The sequence below is a fragment of the Cavia porcellus genome, unplaced genomic scaffold (assembly GCF_034190915.1).
Source record: "Cavia porcellus strain 051 isolate PalLab524CR breed Dunkin Hartley unplaced genomic scaffold, mCavPor4.1 scaffold_5, whole genome shotgun sequence".
NCBI classification, from domain to species: domain Eukaryota; kingdom Metazoa; phylum Chordata; class Mammalia; order Rodentia; family Caviidae; genus Cavia; species Cavia porcellus.
The window spans coordinates 18,386,378-18,406,377 of NW_026947488.1; the positions used below are offsets into that span (position 1 = coordinate 18,386,378).

The following is a 20,000-nucleotide window of genomic DNA, read 5'->3' on the forward strand; positions in this document are numbered from 1 at the left end:
ACCCACTCTCAAGATAATTCGTGAACTCGTGAATCCATGAAATCACAAATGGATTAGTCCTTTCATGAGAGCAGACCCCTTATGACCTAATTGTATTTAAAGGCCCAACTTGGTCCTAACTCTTAATACCTCCTGTTTGGGATAAAATTTCAATCCCACTTTCAGCTGGACATTTAGCCCATGTGGAGCCATCATAACAGGAGGACATCTGAGTCAGCTGGTCTGTGACTGTGGAGATTCAGCTGTCTTGAATGCATATAGATGAGTACAGATGTTGCTGTAATGCGACTTACTTTTGTCTAGCTGAGGTAGACATTTAAAGTGAATACACTCACTGAATATTTACAAAAGTGCCTGCAGGCACAGCCTGCTGAGGTAGTAGGGCCAGCAAGTAGCCGTATCGGGAACCAGAACAAAGTTTTCTCTGGTCCATTTTGCTGTGCTCATGGCTCTGCTTGGATGTAGTTTTGCTACCACCAAGACTACAACCTTTCTTCTGAGATTGTGACATGGTTTTGAAGAAGTATTTCAGGAAAGTTAGAAAGTTGTAGAACATTTATAAGTTTACTTTCCTTGGGGATTCCAAAAATACACATAATCATATAATCTCTCTGTCTCTCAATTTGATTGAGACAGAATTCACACACAACAAGGTGTGTCTTGCATAAAGACAATATACTGGGTCTAGTATACTAAGTTGCATACCTGTCACCGCTGTCTTAATTTTAGAACATTTTTATCCTCCTTCGAAAGAATCCTCCTATCCACTAGCAGTCATTCCTCGTACATCTCTGGAAATTGCTAATTACTTTCTGTCTTTATGAATCTGCAAATTCTGAATATTTCATGTATATTAATTCATATAATATGTGGCCCTTGTGATTTGCTTCTTTCACTTAGTATATTTGCAAAGTTCATGTTGTAGCATGCATTAATATTTCATTCCTTTTATGGATGAATAATTTCATTATATAGAGATGCACACTGTTTATCAGTCAATTATAATGAATATTTGGGTCATTTCTACTGTTTTGGCTTTTATGAATTCTGCTGCAAACACATTCATGTAAAAGTTTTTGTGTGGACACACATTTTCAATTCTCTTGGATGTATAGATCTAGGAAAAGAATTGCTATGTCATATGGTAACTCTATGTTTGACCTTTGGGGGAACTGCTTGATTGTATCATTTTACAATACTATCTCCAAAAAATTCTTCTATGGTTTATGTTGGCTGAAATGGGTTTGTAAATGCTGACAATTTATTTGAGCTTTAAGCCCAATTTAGTCTGAAGTCTCAGAGGAATCCCCAGTTTGAATTACAGGATTGGATTTAACATGGCCAGAAAAAGGCCTTCTACAGTTTATAATGCTGTTACCTAAATATTCTATAATAAAGTCCAAATTAAATATGATCTTGGATTTGATTTTTTGAGTAAGCACTATGATACAACACAGGAGAAACAGGTTATAGTGGTACCTATCTTAACTAGAATTCCCTTAGAATGGGATCCTGAGATAAGGATTGGAGCCCAGATAACTTCCCTGGGACATGATCCTAGACAACAGGAAAGTTCAACAGAGAAGGGAGAGAGTAAAAGATGTTATCAAGTGGGTTACTGCTGAGGGTAATTGGAGCTCAATCATTTGGGGAATGTACAATTCAGCATAGAACATAGCTTGGAATTACCATGAGTTAGACACGAGGGAGCTTCTGGAGGGTGGACTCCCTAGGACTTCTGACTTTCCCAGCTCATTGGTCAGCCCTGAACTCACAGGCACAGGTGGAGTGTGTCTAAGCAGCTTTTAGCATATGGATATGACTGCCAAGGGTAATGTGCAGTGACCCAATAGCATTTACTCGAATGACCCACCCAAATTCACCATGGGACCCAGCCAAAGCAGTGCTCATGTCTAACCCACCAGTGGCCACCTCCACCTACAATGAGAAGTTTTGATCCAAAGCTGCTATAAGGCTGTCTTTGTTGATTTAAAGTAATCAAAAGTAGGACAAATAAAATCTTTTCCTAAACCCGTCCCTGTGGTAGAAAACACAAAGCTTTCTGAACATGGGAAATAGCATATATATAATCTTTTCTCAAAAGATTGAAGTTGGGGCATTTCTTTATGGAAGAAAAGAATGGAGCAATTGAAAGGCACTTGCTGAAGTAATCAGAGTTGAGAGGCAGGAATAGAAATGGAAATGAGAGTCTGCCTTGAACAATTTAGGGGAATAATCAAGGGCTAGGAATTGTGCCAGTTCTCCTGCAGACCCAACCGCGGGGCTCTACAGAGCCCTGGGTATGTGTTTATCTTTAGACCCGGTGGAGGAGACTCCTGGGGAGTGGCAGCTTCCAAATGCCACTGGAGATCAGAGTCACCGGGGATAGGGGTTAACAATAATCTGGGATCTTGCCCCAGCATTTCCAAGGTAAGGGGATAGGGAAGCTGGATTTTAACAAGTATCCCGGGGGGGGGGTGGTCTATGAATCAGATTTGGGACTTCTGGGAGGAGACAATAACTAATACTGCACATAAAGTTATAGATGTTTTTGGAGAGACAGGAACATGGGCTCCCACCTGCACCCTTTCCTAGCATTTCCCATGCAACCTCCTATTAGAGGTTACTGGTTTCTGATTCACAGGTAGCCAGGCTCTTTTGCTTTGCTTCTGGCTAACATATCTTGGAGTGTTGGGAGCCACTGAGCTAGTGATATTTCACACGTGTGGAGCTGAAAGTACACGTGCCTGAACAGGAGTGCCCTGAGGGCATGGAGTGCCTTAGAAATGCCCTGAGGGCGTGGAGTGCTGGAGTGAACAGGTGTTCCAACCCGGAGGACACGGAGGAACACTGGGCATAAGGAGCGAGCTACGTAAGGGGCATGGTAGACAAGTGTATAAATAAATATATCATGGTGGTTGAGCAGTCTCTTCCTCCCATCTGGAGGGAGGGCTCCACCTGACCCCTGCTTTCTGTCTCTTATATTTTATTTTCTTCATTCTGTCATTGTTCCCCACCCTCTGGGAATTTAGAGAGATCTCGCAGACACCAACACTGGAGAAATGTCTATTCCGGTTGAATTTCATCCTAGGGGAGTCTGAGCATCCCAGAGGATCTCTTGTGAGGTCTTCTCTGTGAAGTACCACCTCAAACAAGTGAGGGAACAAATGAGACGGTCGTCAGTCGAAAGGGATACAAAGGCAGTGGTTTTAACCTGGGTCTCTCTGAAAACACTGAAAGATTCTTAAATCTTCCCCTCACTTCCTGTCAGGTTTTTCTTAGTCAGGGTTACACGTTGTATTTTATTCCCCCCAAATCCGTATGTTGAAGTCCTCACCTCTGGTCTATCAGAGTGAGATCTTTTTTGGACAGGGGCTCTTTGCAAAGGTCATGGGGTAAAAATGATAAAAGGAGGAATCTGGAGACAGACATGCATATGTGGAGAATGCCATCTACAAAGCAAGGGGAGAGACAGGCACAGATCTTCCCTCACAGCCCGCAGGAGGAAACAGCTCCACCCAACAATTTGGTTTCAGATTTCTGGCTTCCATAACTGAGGTATGTACTTGTATGGTACTTGTTTACAGGAGCCCTAGAAACAACTGCAGTCAGCTTCCTCCTGGAGGGACTGCTTCTTGTGAGCTCTCTGTCCTTGTTTGTTTTCAGGATAAAGACTGAAATCCTCAGTTCCAAGATCCAGGAACTGAGCTTCTTATCGTCCCCTCCCCCAACGCTGATTGTCTTTCAGTTCAGAATTCATTTTTCTTCTCTCTCAAGGCTACTGGCAGGAAGGCTCCTCCTTTCTTCCCTCCCTCTCCTAGACTCTGCTCTGCTTCCCTCAGGCCTCAATTCCCACAGCTGCTGGATAGTGACTGGCACTATCCTATCCAACACCACCCACTGGTGGTGAGTGTGTATAATTGTTATAAGAATGGATATAGGAGCTCCAAATGACATTAGGGAAATATGCTAACTCCCATCCTGCTAGTTGTGTTCACTTCCCCAAAACTGAAGAATGAATTCTGAGGGACAATGGAGGTTAAGAGTAGCAAGTTTCTTTGCAGAAAAGACAGCTCCTGCCGAAAAGGGACAGGAGGGAAGCCAGAAAGTGGGTTGCCATGGAGCCCACTTCTCAAAGGAAGTTTTTAGAGCAAAATCATGCGTTTGATATAAAGTAGAACAAAACTATGATCAACCGATACGATTACAAGTATAGTCTTTTAGATAATATTGACCCAAAGGGGAGGAAAGTCACTTAGCAAGTGTTTGTGGAAAGAACAAGGACCATTCCTGGAAGGGAAGAGTCAGGAAGTCTTAGTTCCCCACCCGAGTGACTGATGCCTATTTAGAATACTGATCCCTTGGGAAGGTGTGTAGTTATAGTCTTTCCATCTTTATCCTGAGCCCTGGCCTTCAGTGAATGTGTCTCCAACCACGATTATAGTGTGTTCTTATCTTCTGCACTGTCTTTTCCAAGGGCTAGCCCTGTCTGACTGCCTATAATATTTCTACTTAACCTAGTTTTCTATAATATAATGACTTATTTAATGATTGCCTAGAATGCAAACTCCAGCAGGGTGGAGATATATCCCCAACACCTGAACATTGTCTGGTACAAAATCGATTCTCAGGAAATGTTTGCTACATGAAGTGAATGAGACACAGTCTCCAGAAGGGCACAGCCTGAGACGGCCCGTTCATTCTGGGTAGCCTAGCACCCGAGGCATTGTCTGGAGCAGAGACAATGCTCCCTGTGGGAGGGAAAAGAGAGGAGGGGTAAAGGAGAGGAAGGCTGGACACAGAGGGACAAGACTGAGATTCATTGGGCAGAATTTTCCTGGGTGCCCGCCTTGTTACTTGTCAGTTCCATGGGGCAGACCCTGCTACCAGAGAGCTGCTAGGGTAGAGCAGAAGGACAGTAAGGCTCTTGGGTAGGAAGAAAAAGAGGGAACTGTTGAACTGGATGGGATGGTGGGAACAGCTTAGGGACTTTATATGAGGTGAAGGAGACTGTGGAGGAGACTTTAGGTTTCCCTTCGCGCTGCTGATTGAGGGTGGTGTGAGGACTCTGTGGGGGGCTGCTGGGTGCTTCCCCCGAATTCACCTATAGCATGGGAGCTGCATGGCTAGAGATCCTGCTTGTTGGATGCATCTGCAGGGTGGCGCTGTGGCATGTGCTGTGTTGGGGTTCCCCTGGCTTCCCCAGGGGACTGAGGACTTTTCTCATGGGCTGAGATACTGTGAGTCCGTATGAGGCATCCACTTTAGAAAAACAAATCTCTCCTGATGCATCTTCTCTTTTCCCTGCCAGCTGCAATGTATTCTGGGGTTCTGCGGCCTGCAAGTCCATTATCCAGAGCCCCGAGTGCCCTCCTAGTGCCACCCGGCTGAAGCACAGGTCTCCCCACGTCCTAGCTCCCTGTACTTCAGAACATGTCAGCACATTGCCGGGCTGTTTGGGTTTCACTCACGATGGAGTCAATCATGTTTTTAAGGGAGATGGTGGGGAAACAAATCCTACCTCCAGCCCACCAGAGCTTTCTTGGAAAAATCTCCACAGACAGGGCTCAGTCTCCAGATTAAGCTGGAGCCAAGAACCAGTCTAGCCGATTGGAACCAGTCTAGCAAAGCACTGGTTCTCAGTGCCCCTGGTTGTGGCTCCTTCAGAAAAGCTTTCTTTGGTATCCTGGAATCTGTCTGCTTAATGGAATTTTGGACTTCTCCAGGACTTTTTCTCTCCCTTTCTCTAGCCATGGGGTTTGATTCAAGTATCTTTTTTTCAATCGGTACCGGGGATCGAACTTACAACTGCCTGCTTGCAAGGCAGGGCATTTATGCCACTGAGCTAAATCCCTATCCCTGATTCAGGTATCTTTTTTTTTTTTTTTTTTGGTCTTTTTATTGGTACCGGGGATCGAACTCACGACTGCCTGCTTGCAAGTCAGGTGCTTATGCCGCTGAGCTAAATCCCCAGCCCCCTGATCCAGGTATCTTTGTAGTAAATTCTCAGCCATCATGTAGATAAAACAGGAAGAAAAGTATAAACAAGAAAATGGAAAGGTTTCCTATAGTAAAATATTCACCATGGTATAGCAAAGCATAATGGGCTAATTTATTGGAATTCCTTTGGGCTTCGTTGCTAGTGCTATAGTAGAATCAGAAAGACTGAGGGCTGAACTTGGGGTTTGGTGATAGCATGTGCCAAGGCCCTGGGTTCAATCTCTAGCAGCACAAAAATAAGTAAGAAAGATTAAGCATAGTCTGTTTGGCTTTTAGTATTTTTATTTCTGTCTACTCTATCAGTTTTCAATATTTTCTTTGAGACCTGAGACAACAGGATGCTGTAGTACAGACTTGAGGTGGATCCACTTTTGGTATAGAGCCAGAATGTAAATAGTGTTAGCTCTTGGGACCATATAGTTAGTGTCTTCCTATTTTGTGCAAAAGCAGCCACTGGCAATATGTAAATAGATGGGCATGGCTGTGTTCCAATAAAACTTTATTTATGAATAGTGAAATTTGAATTTCATATAATTTTCACATGTCATGAAATAGGCTCCTTTTCTGATTTAAAAAAAACATTTAAAAGTGTAAAAGAATTTCTTAATCTGCACATTACAAAAACAAATGATAGGCTGGGCTTGGCTTGTGAGCCGTAGTTTGCTGACACCTGGTACAGATGACAGTTCATCATCCTGGAGATGGCCAACAAGTTGATTTGGTCTTCCCAGGTTGATCTGTTTCCTTGAATAACCTGGGGAATAACACATCTAGCCATTTCTGTGCATGTTAACAGGATGGAAAAAAACAAAAACAAAATCCTAAGCCAACTACAGCATATGTTGATTGAAAAAAAATTGAATAGTTAAATCTTGACAGAGATACAAAAGTGGAAGTTATCTTCCTCATTGCACATTGCTGTTCCCACCCCCAGAGGTGACAAATGGGAGCCCAGTCCACAGGGACCCTGAGACCCCCTTCTCCATCCTCTTCCCATGTGCTCATCTCAGGAAGGTTAGACATATAGCAGTACTAATGAGAATGCTTCAATTAGCAACTTCTCAGCCACAACATAGATAAAATAGGAAGAAAAGTGATTTAAATATCAAGAAAGGAAAGAGTAAGCTCACCACCTGTCCCAGTATAGAGAGTTTTGTACTTTGCAGTTGAGGACCAGCCTGCCAACTGGAAGGTGAGTCTCGGTCCTATCTGATAAGCCCATACGTCTGAGCTGACTGCTTCAGTGTTTCCCCAGAGTAAACACAGTTCATAACACCTGTGAGCAGGGGCCCAGTAAGGGAGCCCAGCCTTGGGTAAAGCTTTCTTTCTGCCTTAACTTCCCCAGTCACTTCGGCTTCCTCTGTATCCTCATTTGTGAAGCTGTGGGTCTGACATCGCCAAGTGCTGTTTGTTCCTTTCTTTCCTTTTGCCTTTGATTTTCTGAAAGTGGACACTAATTTGACTCTCAGCTTCCTTTCTATTTATTCCCTGGGGAATCAGACCAAGTTATTTTTGTTCATAAGATGGTGAAAGCAGCGAGGAAAAAAGCACGAGAGAGAATGCACCCGCTGCTTTCGCTGGGATCCTCGTGGTCTGTTCCTGTGTCTTTTGTGGAAAGCACTGAGTTATTCAGGACAAAGCCTAAGTGGTGTGTGTGTGTGTGTACACTGTGTTTCTCATTTAGATGCAGAAGGGGTCAGCTGGATCAAATCCCTCACTTCGTAGATGGTGAAACTGAGGCTTATAGGGGTGGAAGGCAAGACGTGGGGTGAGGTGCAGGTGTGTGTGGTGGTAGAGGGATGAGATAGGTGGGGGGCAGGCAGATTGAGGCAGGGTCTTTTGTCTAGATGGGGGAGATGAACGCGTATGAAGCTTGGTGGGCAGGAATCTGTGGAGGGCAGAGACTGGAGATAGCAGGGGTCACCCTGCTGGAGCCAGACCTTAGAGACAGGAACTCAGGCCAGCCAATCAAGGAGAGGAGATGGAAGGCAGGTGTTGGTTTTGACAGCTGGGGGACGCAGCCCACAAGTATGGGCGCAATGACAAAGAGTGAACTGTGTGACATATCTGTTCATAGCTGACGTTCTGGTGTTGGAGGCCTCTGATACAAGAGGCATCAGCCACCAGGAGGAGATGCTAGGAAGATGAGCTTTGCTCTCCAGGCTGTCTAGATTTTCTTCAACTCCACGGTCTTCTGACTCTTGGAAGGAAGAGAAATCAAGGAGTGCTGATAAGTGATCTCATGATGGCTGGTGTGATAGAGTAGGAAGCTCAGTGATCCACGTGATAACCTGCCTGCTGGTTATGTCCAGAAAGTGCTTCTCAGTGGCCCTGTGTTCGTTCTGATTTCCTTGGCCCAACTCCTTAGTGAGAGCAGCAGGACTCCAGCTGTATTTATTGCAAGCTCTTTCCAATTTCCAACTATTAATTTCTTGGCCATTAGGCTGGACTGGTGCAGGAATACTTTAATGTGCTTATTTATATCTCACTGGGTGCATAAGTTCACTTGTAAGTAAGGTCTATAGTCCCCAAAGTGTCAGTATAGAAGTTTAAATTGACTCATCAATTTCTTAGTCTATCTTTCTGAAGGTCAGCCTTGAAGCAGATGGAATCTTTGTCACTGCCCAGCTCATGGCCCTTCCACCATTCACCTCATTTTGGAGAATGAGGATCTTAGGCTCATAGAGTTATAATATTTGAATCAATTTGCCACAGGAAGTGGGGAAAGCAGAGAGAAGCTTCCAGGCTGAGAGGGGTTTGCCGTAGCCTGGCCTCTGTAGAACACTGGACTCTGTAGCTGGAGGCTGAGACATGGTGTGGAGGATGATGGGTGCCACTCATGGAAGCAGGGAGGTGACATGGGCAGGTTCTACAGGAAAAAGATCATTTTGGCTGCATGTTGAAGGGTTCGTGGAAGGAGGAGAGACTGAGAGATTATGGTCCAACCAAACACATCCAGCTTCCACACACCTGTCAAAGGCTCTTATGGTCAGCTTTATCATTTCCAAACCTAGTAAAGATAAAACTGTGGGTGTCTTATTAAAAAAAAAAAAATCAAGCAAAGGGAATATTAGTCAACAGAATAAAAGGATAAGTACAGTTGCATGCTGTACTGTGGAAAACTCAAAAACATGCCTGGTGAAAGAAACCAGACACAGTCGCATATAATTTGATCCCATTCATTTGAAATATTCAGAATAGGTAAGACAGTAGGAACAGAAAGCAGATTAGCAGTTGCTGGGAGATGAGAGCATGGAAATAGAGAATGATTGTTTAATGGGTATAGTTTCCTTTTAGGGCAATGAAAACGTTTTGGACAGAGATAGAGGTATTGGTTGCACAATACTGAGACACAATGTACATTAAATGCCACCAATTTTCACTTTAAAGTGGTTCATTTTGTTATGTGAATTTCACTTCAAAACATTATATAGTACATTAAAATTATTTTATATTTTAAGATGGCAGAAGCAGGGTGTTTCTAAGTGGGGTCTTCCTGGGACTTCCTATAAGGCTGACCCTGAAGTCAGCAAGGCCTTGGAAAGCTCAGATGGTGCTATTTGGGGTGGCAGTGAGAGGTGTGGAGTTCTCGGGGTGTTGGCTGATGAGGACACTCTAGTCCTGGGCTGCCCTTCTGGTCACTGCCACCCATTGCCTGGATCACCAGGTATGCTGTCTCTAGAGGTACTTTTATTGCTGCTTGAGGGTTTGGCTTTTGGCTGCCCTGAAGGAAGCCACCAAATGGGGATTTGAAGAGTCAGAGTACACACCCCAGACTTTCTCTGATTTGTTGCATCTTACTGGGCCCAATCTCCACATTTCCCAAGGAGCAGTAACACAATAAACAGTCTGAAAGGACAAGGCAGGAAACAAGAGATGGGCATAGTTGCTGGGCTCTGTGGGCTAGGCAAGAGGCCAGCAGTCTGTTATCTACCTGAACTCTCACATCAGCCCTGTGAGAAAAGTAAATTTCTTCAGTTGCTGATAATTGAGACTCTAAGAGGTTAATTCACTAGCCCAAGTTTGCACAGTCTGGACACTGGGAAATGAATTCTGTTTTTCTGATTTCAAAGTGCTAGCTTCCTGTTGCTATAATAAACCACCAGAATCTTCGTAACTTAAAAACAGAACTTATATATCTTGGCGTTCTGGGGGTCAGAAGTCCGAGTGAGCCTCACTGGGCTAAGATCATAGTGTTGATAAAGGTGTGTTCCTTTTTGGACATTCCAGGGAAGAATCTGGCTCCTTCATTTTTCCAGCTTCCAGAGTGTGACTGTGTTCCTTGGCTTGTGGCTGAGGCCCCCTCCCAGTCTCCCCAGTCCCCACACCCATCCTGTGACTACAGCCACAAAAGGGGTCTCTGCTCACAAGGACTCATACAATTACCCTGGACCATCCAAATATGATCTCCTTGTTTCAAGGCCCTTAATCTTAGTCACATCTACAAATCCTCTCTTGGCTTGCAAAGTAGCATATTCACAGGTGCTGGGGATTAGGACACAGACGTCATTAGTGCTGTCATTCTTCTGCCTGCCACATCCTTAAAGAAGGATGAACTCCTGACCCAACAAACATGGAGCTATATTCTTCTCAGAGGCTTGTTTTTTTGATATAGTTCAGAAGTTCTTTCATGTGTTTTAGGTAAGCCTTGCTTCTGGTATTCTGTGTGTGCGTGTTCATGAAATCTGTTGACAAATACTAGTAGCTTTGATGTTTTGAATGTCATTAGCCACTCTCCAGACAATTCATCTAGTTGAGGAAGAGATGGCTTAATAAGTGTTATAGAGGACTAATGAACCACCAGAGCAGGCTGCAAGAGAAATTATTAAGTCCAACCCTTTGATTTAGTACATCAAAATGTCTCCTCCAAGAACCCTGATGACCTTCCAGCTTGGCCGAAATACTTAGAGTGACAGGAGCATACTGCTTGTCATAGAAGCTTACTTCCATTTAAATATGTCAGTGCTTAGGACATTTTTATCTTCATGCATTTGAGACCTGCCTCTTTCCTTCTTTAGGCACAGAAGTCTGTCTTCTGATTCTTGACTCCACATGAGGCTTGTCCGTCTCCTACAAAAATCCCATCCCAGATCTAGAGCTTGTGTCTCTCTCTGAAGGTGAGTGGAGTGGGTCCTTCCCATTCACATGTTGAAGTTCTCACTTTCAGGACTTCAGAATGCAACTGTGTTTGGAGATAAGACTTCTAAAGAGGCGATGAAGGCAAGCGAAGTCGTGTGGGTGGCCCTAATCCAGTATGCCTGGTGTCAGAAGAGGTGTTTAGGAGATAGGCATGTGTGTAACCAGGAAAAGGAAGACTGCCTGGACACAGAGGGAAAAGGTGGCCATCTGCAAACCAGGACGAGAGGGCTCGGGAGAAAACTGACTCTGCCAATTCCAGAATTGTGAGAAAATAAATTTTAATCCTTGAAGCTCCCCATACTTTGGCAACCTTTACACCCTAATACTGAGTCAACTCCCTCTGGATTATGGATGCCCAAAATGACACTCTAGTTTCTCATAGGGAAATAGTGCATCTAACAAGGCTGCCCGAGTGTTCTCAAAAACACTCAGAGGTGGCCGTTCTCTAGGAATGCTTTTAGGACCCAGGGGAGGAGGTGATGATTTGCTGACACCATTCCCAATCAGCCCTAGATAGTGGTTTGAGGGTTTAGGGGTGGCCTAAGACTCCCAAATTCATTTGGAAAGTGGTAGCATAGGTCTTGGAAAGCTGGCAGCTTGAAGTTCCCAGCTCAGTGGCATGACCACTCAGGGTCTCATGTGACTTCACGGGGATCATTTCTGCCAGATGCACAGTTATGAAACTCACAGTTGGCTGGAAGCCGGAGCTATGTTAAAAGCAGAACAAAGTTCATCCTTTTCTGCTTGTTCAGCCCAGATGGCATCTCAAGCCAGGAATTGATTATAGATTTTGAGAAACTCTAGTGCAGAAAACCAACACAACCTCTGATTGGCTGAATTGGGTTACTGGGAGCAAAGGAGACAGAAGGGCCGGAGGCAGGGGTCTAGGAGGGAGTGTCCCAGGACAGACTCTGATTTCTGACAGCGAGCTTCCTTCTGTGCTCAGTGCTATAGGCGCAAATCAGTTGTCTTGGTTACAGAGCCTGCTTTCTCTCAAGAGCAAAGGGCAGATGTACTAATTCATATCTGTGTCAAATGTAGGAAATGTGAGGGAAAGTGAGAAATTCAAAGAGCTGGAGGTGGGGATTTTTGACCAAGGTGAGTCAGAATGATTTATTGGAAGCAGCTGGAGCAGGGAGGGTCAGGAATGTGCAGATAACTGAGTGTCCCCATCAAATTCCCCTCTTAGGTCAAATCACAGTCTCAGTCTACCATAGCCAGCAGTGATTATAATAACCGTGGTTCTGAGGTTCTGAAATCTCTGGGCAGAGATCCTGTACATGTTGAGATCTCTCTTGAACTAGTGATGATGGCAAGATGAATCTTTCAGCTGCTGAGGTGTTCCCTGGTGTAAAGCCTAGAATTAAGGGCCAGTATTGTGTGCTCTTTTGACATTTGGTAAACTGGAGAGGCACTCAAATGGTCTGATGTATCTTCTGCTCTCACAGAAAAAGCCCCTCAACAAAAAAATGCTCCTTATCTAAGGAGCCATGTATAGTTTCTTCTTATCCCTGAGATTTTAGTTCTTGTGGAATTATCCAGACAAGGCAATTACATTTGCCTATGGAAATCAGAGGTCATTTCACCCTCTTGTCACTGCAAGGCCTGCATCCCTATTTGTCTGCTTTCTTTGCAAGTACAAGGACCGTGTAATCCAACACGATGTGTTGCATCCTCATTCCCCTGCCTGCGAGGGAGTATATATAGTCAATGAACTGCCATTCAGGATTAAGTCTTGTGTGTTTGGCCATCCCATAATGGTAGTGAGAACCCCTCCCTTACCAACCAGGTGAATGGAAGGAAGGAAAAGCAAACTCTTGGCCTTGTCTGACACTGTCCTTTTAGGGCCTCTGCAGATTATGGCTATCACTTCCTGTTTCATTCAATTAAAACTCTGGAGTTGCTCAGATGGAGTTCCTGTTGTGCTGGAGAGTCAAGCCTGGCTACTGTCATGCTTTACCTCTGAGGGTGGTTTCTGCTCTTTCCTTTCATCCAAGGCACCGGACCCCACATCTCATGAGCCCTGCTGCCAAACTAAGAGTCTTCTTTTGTCCTCAAGGGGGCTAATGAATGGAGCCCTCTGCTTGCTGTCCTGGCTTGCCAGGATTCTATAGTTCAGAGGCTTCTTTTGTAAAAGAAAGAAAGAAAGAATGAATAAATGAGGAGAAGGAGTATGATAGAGTGGGACTCCACACAACAGAGAAATTTGACTTGGCATTTCCTAATAGGATAAAAGGTGCAGCTGTTGTAACAAAACCCCTAAATAATGGTTTACAGAACAAACAAGCCCTTTGTCTTCCACACAATAGTCAGATGTTCTGGGTCAGCAGTTGGTTGTACTCCATACGATTACCCAGGAGCCCAGGTTGATGGTAACTATCATCTTCCTATGATTTTGGTCATTTCATCCATTTGGTAAAAGAGAAATGTGCAGATCAAGGACCATTAGGATTAAGAATGTATTTGTAAATGAGTGAGACCAAAATGGCTCATGTCATGTCCACCCACACAGTATCACTGGTGCATGGTCACATTGACATCCTCAGCCTGTAGGGAAGCTGCCTCAGTCCTTGGCAGGTCAGCCACATCCCAATCATAGCAACTATGGAGAAAGGGGAGAATGAACTTGGACATCTCTTCATTGCTTGCAGGACTGCCTTCATATAGACGCAGGGAAACAAAGTTAAGAGCCAGAGGTTATTGTTTCAAGCTCTGCCTTCCCCCCAGCTGCCTGCTCTTAGGTGAGCATTTTTCCACTTTGAGCTTCCTCTTCTCCATCAGAGATATGAAGACTATAACCCTTCAAACCTCAGAGTTGTTTCAAAGATTGAGACAAGGTGACATGCAACCTCTACCCACAGGCATGCAGAAGATAGACTGATGTCCTTGGTTCCTTCTGGCCTTAATATTCTGTGCCTTGTAGGGAGAGGATTCTCAGCGTTGGTAAATGTCTTGGTTATTTTTCTCTTGTTGCAGAGACAAAATACCTGATACCCAAAGTTAAAAGAAGGAAGGTTTATTTAGCTCACAGTTTTTAGAGATTTCAGTCCATAATCAGCTAGATCCAAGGTAGGGTGGCTTGGCAGAGGAGAATAGTCATGGTGGGTAGAAGATAGCATAGTAACAAGGAGAGGTAGCAGCATCTTTCTGCCCTTTTTATCTTATCCAGACTCCTGGGATTAGGGCAGTGCTGAACCAATTAGTGGACTGATTTGGTAATCATATACCTCTTTAGTTTAGTGTGCTTTAGTTTCAGCCACCTCTGAGAGAGCCTAAGACTGCATGAGGCTTTTGGGGGATATCTAGACACAAACCATAACAATATCTGTGTTTTGCAGGAGGCTTATCCTCATCTTTACACCACTGTCTGCTTACTAGGAGCCAGAGAATCAATGGAGAGTAGGATGGGAGTAATCTTACTCATCAGCTGCTGGCCTATCATTTGGGAGCTCCTACCTCTACTTATACTTCTAGGAACTACTTTCTTTTACTGTTGAGAAAATCCGAAGGATGCAGATAGGAAGAGTTAGAGGAAAAGAGGTGAATAGAAGTTGCCAACTTTGGGTTCACAGATCTTTGGAGAGATATATTTATAGATAATGGATTGTGAACTCTTTCAAAGTGCAATGCAATAAGGTGCACATGGTTATTAAAATTTGTTTTTCTTCCTGGGAAGAAGTTCCATGAAGTTAATAGAATCTCAAAGATGTCCTTGTTGGAGGAAGCGAAGGCCAATAAATGATAGATAATCTCAATCAATAAGGACAAAGACCAAGTTTATTTAAACAAAGAATCCAGAATCATAGGGGACAGGATGCAAGTTTTTAAAGGACATGCAGACAGGGATTAGGTATTCAATTTGGAGGGTAAGAGGTCAGGACATAGAGTAGGACCAAAATACGACTGTCAGTTTTCTGTAGGGCAGAGCAGCAGGGCTGTTAATGCTCTGTCCATATCCCCTACACTCAAGGTTCCTAAACATGCTGATTCCCTATAGCAAGCTCATATAATTCTTCCTGAGGGCTTTCTCTGGCTTCAAAAGCTCTAGGTACAGGGCACAGACGGAAATGCTGGAGTATCTAACCTCTGGGAGCAGCATTCAACTCAAGATGGATGGAATTGTTGGTTAACTCCATCTTCCTTGCCCCTTAAGTAAGTTAAATCCTGAAGTCTGTTTTATATCAGCATCGAAAACAGAAATACAATGTGAGCCATGAATGTGAGCCTCATAGCACTTTAAAATTAAAATAAAAAACAGAATGAATTCTAATACTATATTTTAACCTACTATGTAGACATATTATCATTTTAATACACAGCATGAAAATAATTAATGAGCTGTCTTATATGTTTTTATACCAAGTTTTCAGTATCTGGTGAATGTTTTGCACTTATTCTGTATCTTTTCATTCAGACAAGCCACATTTCAAGTACTCAGTAGTCCCATGTGGCTGGTGGCTCTTGTATTGGCCACCACAGTTCTCTATCATCTTCTGGAAGATTTCCAGGGGGGTGCTAAATGATCATTAGCCACAGTGGTTACCTGCCTTCTATTGGCACCCTTCAGTTTCCTGAGTTCCTTGTACATGAATGGGCGACGTCATGGTTTAGACCTAAAATGTCCCCCCAAAAGGCTCAGATGATAAAGACTTGCTCCCTTGTGCAGCAGTGTATTCAGAAGTGGGGATTTTGAAGGGTGATTGTGTCACAGGGGCTCTGCCCTAGCTGATGGACTGTTAGGTGGTGGAAACTATAGATGAAGGTCACTGGTCACATGAGGCAAACAGCCGTGCTCTGCTATGTGCTCTCTACCATATTGTTTGGCCTCACCATAGGCCCAGAAACAATGGAACTAGGTAACTATGAATGGAAACTGCGTAAACCATGAGCCACAATACACCTCTCCTCTATTAAGATAAATTTCTCAGGTGTTTTATGACAATGACAGAAAGCTAACTTGGGTTGTTAAATGCACTTCTAAAATCAGTTCCTAAAAAAGAAAGGCATAAGACCAAAGGTGGTCAATATAGTGTCACCAGGACCTGTGGGCGAAAGTACCAGGAAGTTGTGTGGGCAACACCCAAGCTTTCTTTTCATTTGTTTATTCATTCACTAAAAAAAAAAAAGCATTGAACTCTTACTATGTACCACATATAATTCTAGGCACTGTCCCAAAGGGAAAAGGTACAGAGTTTCCCATCACAAGGGCTGCCTAGGCAGATGCAGAGTGACTGCTCGTGGGGCAGCTCTGCAAAGATTCATGAATCAGACTGGGATGTTGGTCACATGCTGCTTGGCTTCCTTTCCAGCCTATCAACACTGCCTTCCATGATTCATCTCTGTCTCTGTGAAGCTTCTCGCATTGATAATTGCCTGTATCCCCTGGCATGCCACTCCCCAAAGCTGCAAATCAAGGTTTTTGTGATATCTTTTCTCCAGCAGTGACTTGTGATTAGGTTGTTGTTCCGAAAAAAGGTCCGTCCCTCATCATCTTTGCAATTTCCCCTTGATTTTCTTGTTTGGCAAATTGCAGTTGTTGAGATAAAGACTGGTTTGGAGTCTGCTTACTTTTGCCTTCATTACTCAGCCAGAAAACACACCTAAGACTCCTGCTGTGGGAAGGGACTTTGGAGACAATGTAATTCAATGTTTTCACTTCAAAGGTAGGGAAACTGAGGGCTGGCAAGGGGAAATTGCTTGCCTGGAGTCCTATGGCAAAAGTGAAGTGCGTGTGGTCTCTGATCAGTAATCTTTACTCTCCTTGTTTGGCTGCAGTCTTTTCCAGCCCTGTCTAAGGCTCAGTGTAGACCAATGTTTGATTCTGTGCATATCATTGGCTGTTGGATGTGACATCTACCCCAGATGGGAGACATTTTTTTACCATGAAAAGGGAGACTAATTTCATCCTCAATTTCAGTTCCTCTTTTGATTGTTGTAGTCCATTAAATGATTATCCTGGATTCAGGGAGCATCACTTCTCACTTCCTGGAAGTGGGAATGATGACTACAGTAACTGCATCACATCAATTTGCTCTAGTGATTAAGGCCAAACCTATCCTTGTGCCAGCCCACAAGGCTTGACTGTGGCGCTCAGTGACCTCCTCGTACTTCACGTTGCCCCTTGATTTCTGCTCCCACATCTCTCGGATAGTTCTGAGTCAAGCATGCTACAGTTTTCCTCCCACTGGGCCTTTGCTCTTTCTTCTGCCAGTGGCTTAGGGCTTGCTCATTTTCAGAGTGTAACTGAAGAGTGAGCTCCTTTGAGAAGTCTTCCTAGCTCTGCAATGAATTTGAGCTTCCCGTTGTCTCACCCCACACCTGTCTTTGGAGGTTCTGTCCTAGCATTTCAATACATTCTCATTAGTATGATCCTCCCATTTCTATCTCATGCCTGAAACCAGAAGCTCTATGAGGTCAGGTTGGCCATTGAATTCCTGACATTAAGCACAAGGTCTAGAAGTTAGTGGGCATTAGACAGTGTGTATTTTACCAAGATGTGAATGTTGAAAGTCTTTTTCAAATGTGTTTACCTAATGCTTCTAATCACCTAGTAAGGGATATAATATTGTCCTATCTTGTGGCAGCAACAGTATTACCTGCCAAATATTTCATTTATTGTCTTAGATTTTTTGGGTCTCCTGGAAGTAGGCAGTGCCATGTGACTGGTTCTGGTCAACAAAATATGAATAAGAGTTATGTGTGAGAGACTTTTTCTGAGACAGTAAGAAATTCATTCTATTGTGATTTTTTCTTTGCCAGGTGACTGCAGAGGCTCTTGATCAGGTGCTGTAGCTATGAGATGGTGACGACTCTGGCTGCCAGTGTGGTTGTGTATAGCAGAGCTCCAGACAAGCTTGCTTTGGATGTCCAATGAATACACTTTCATTTGCAAATAAAAAACAGCTCCAGAGAAGAGAAGTGGTAAAGCTCAAAACCTCATGGAGTCATTGTCAGACACTGAATTCTACTCCTGTTGGTCTCATGAGATGGTGAGGACATAGGTAAGACATCAAAAATTATAAACTTCTGTATAAAAGATGAAATTTCCAAAGCATGCTTACTAAGGTCTGATTCAGGGGCTCTGTGCCCCATACTGCGGTGTGGAAGCAGGCTGTACAGATGCCACTGCATGCCTGCTGGTTGGAGAATCTCCCTTCCAAGTCTCAGGTTCCTGCCTCATAGGGACCAGGGGGTATGGCCAGCTTTTCTACCAGGTGGGTGAACATTGACCTGTTCTCCACTCCATGAAACACTTTTTGTCCTACATGTCACACATTCTAAATTTTTGGAGTCAGAAAGTTCAACTCCGTACTGGCCATTGTGTCCTCTTGACCACATGCTAGGCCACTGATTATCTAGGCTAAGCAGAAACACATTCTGCATTTCCAAGCCTGATCACAGGTGAGACAGCCTCAGAGTTTTTGGCTGTGGCTCCTTTTCTATCCTAACTTGCTCCCGACTCTCAGAACAGAAAGGCCAAGTCCAACCAAATGCTTCTCAGATGATGTGCAGTGCCTTCTGGGTAGAAGAAATAGTTGGAGCCAAGGGATGGAGATATCAGAGAACTTAGTGTAGCGAGGACAATAATTATGAAAGAGCTCTGCCAAATAAGTTTTGGCTGCCATCATGGACACGAATTGTGGGCAGCCCATCAAGCTGGCCAAGGTCACCAAAAAGCTGGGCAGGACCGGCTTGCAGAGACGGTGCATTCAGGTGTGTATGAAATTCATGGATAACACAAGCTGCTCCATCATCCGCAACATGAAAGGGCCCAGACGTGCTCACCCTGTTGAAAGCAGAGTGGGAAGCCCAGAGGTTGTGCTGAACTCAGCTGCTGGGCCCTGGATGTCAATCACCTGTGACACAGGATGAATTGTGACTCTTAAAGCATTTGTATTGTGTGTAAAAAATTATTATTAGTAGTATTACTGTACTGGGGATTGAACTCATGACTTTGTGCTTGCTAGGCAGGTGCTTATGCTGCTAAGCTAAATTCCTTTTCGGAAAAAAAAAAAGTATGAATGAATATTTTTAACTTCTTCCCTGATTCTGTGGAGAAGAAATGTGACCTGTTTGATAATCTCTTGGCTGACATGTGTTGCACAGACCTTTGTTGTAGTATGTTGAATGGAGAAAACGCACTACAGACGGTGAAAGGGCAAGCTGATTTACCCAGTGAGGAATGATTATGGGAATCTTCGGGGTGGTGAGAAATAAAAAAGTTTTACGGGCTGTGTCTAGGGTGTGTATGAGAGAGTTTTGGGTAAATGTTATGTGTGGGGACTTGAAAGTCACAACGGCAAGGTTTTAAAGATGTTTGTCGTGTATTAAGAGTACACTTCTTGCAAAGTGTGATGATGCACTCCTATAATCTCAGCATGCTGGAGACTGAGCCAGCAGGATTGGGAGTTCAAGGCCAGCTTGAGTTATAATAGTTGGTCACACTGATGGCACATTGACCATGTGACTGAGAGCTTCACTTGTTACTCAGCAACCCTCGCAACTGTGAAGTTGGTGGTAATATCATCCTCATTTTTTGGATGATGGAGGTAGAGTGAGGAGGCAGAGTGATTTGCCAAAGGTGAGTGCACTCGGAGCTGGTGAAGTCTATATTTGAATTCAGGCAGTGTGAGTTTTACTGTCCATCCCAAGAATCAAAGACTGCTTTTTTTTAAAGGGAGGAATAGTTTTAGAGGTTGCTGCAAATATTTTCTTGTGCTTTCTTATCTCTCCATCCTCCCTCCCTCTTCATTGCTGAGGTTCTTATCATTGCATTCTGTGAATTTATTGGATTTATAATGTGGGTTACAGAGGCAACAGTTTCAGTTAAAGAAAATTGGTTTCCTTTTCAAAATGTCATG

General features: G+C 43.9%; 1 pseudogene; it reads left to right on the forward strand.

Annotated features, from left to right (window-relative positions):
• Positions 1 to 18,765: 18,765 nt before the first annotated feature.
• Positions 18,766 to 19,697, forward strand: LOC100718666 (small ribosomal subunit protein eS28-like; annotated as a pseudogene).
• Positions 19,698 to 20,000: the final 303 nt, after the last annotated feature.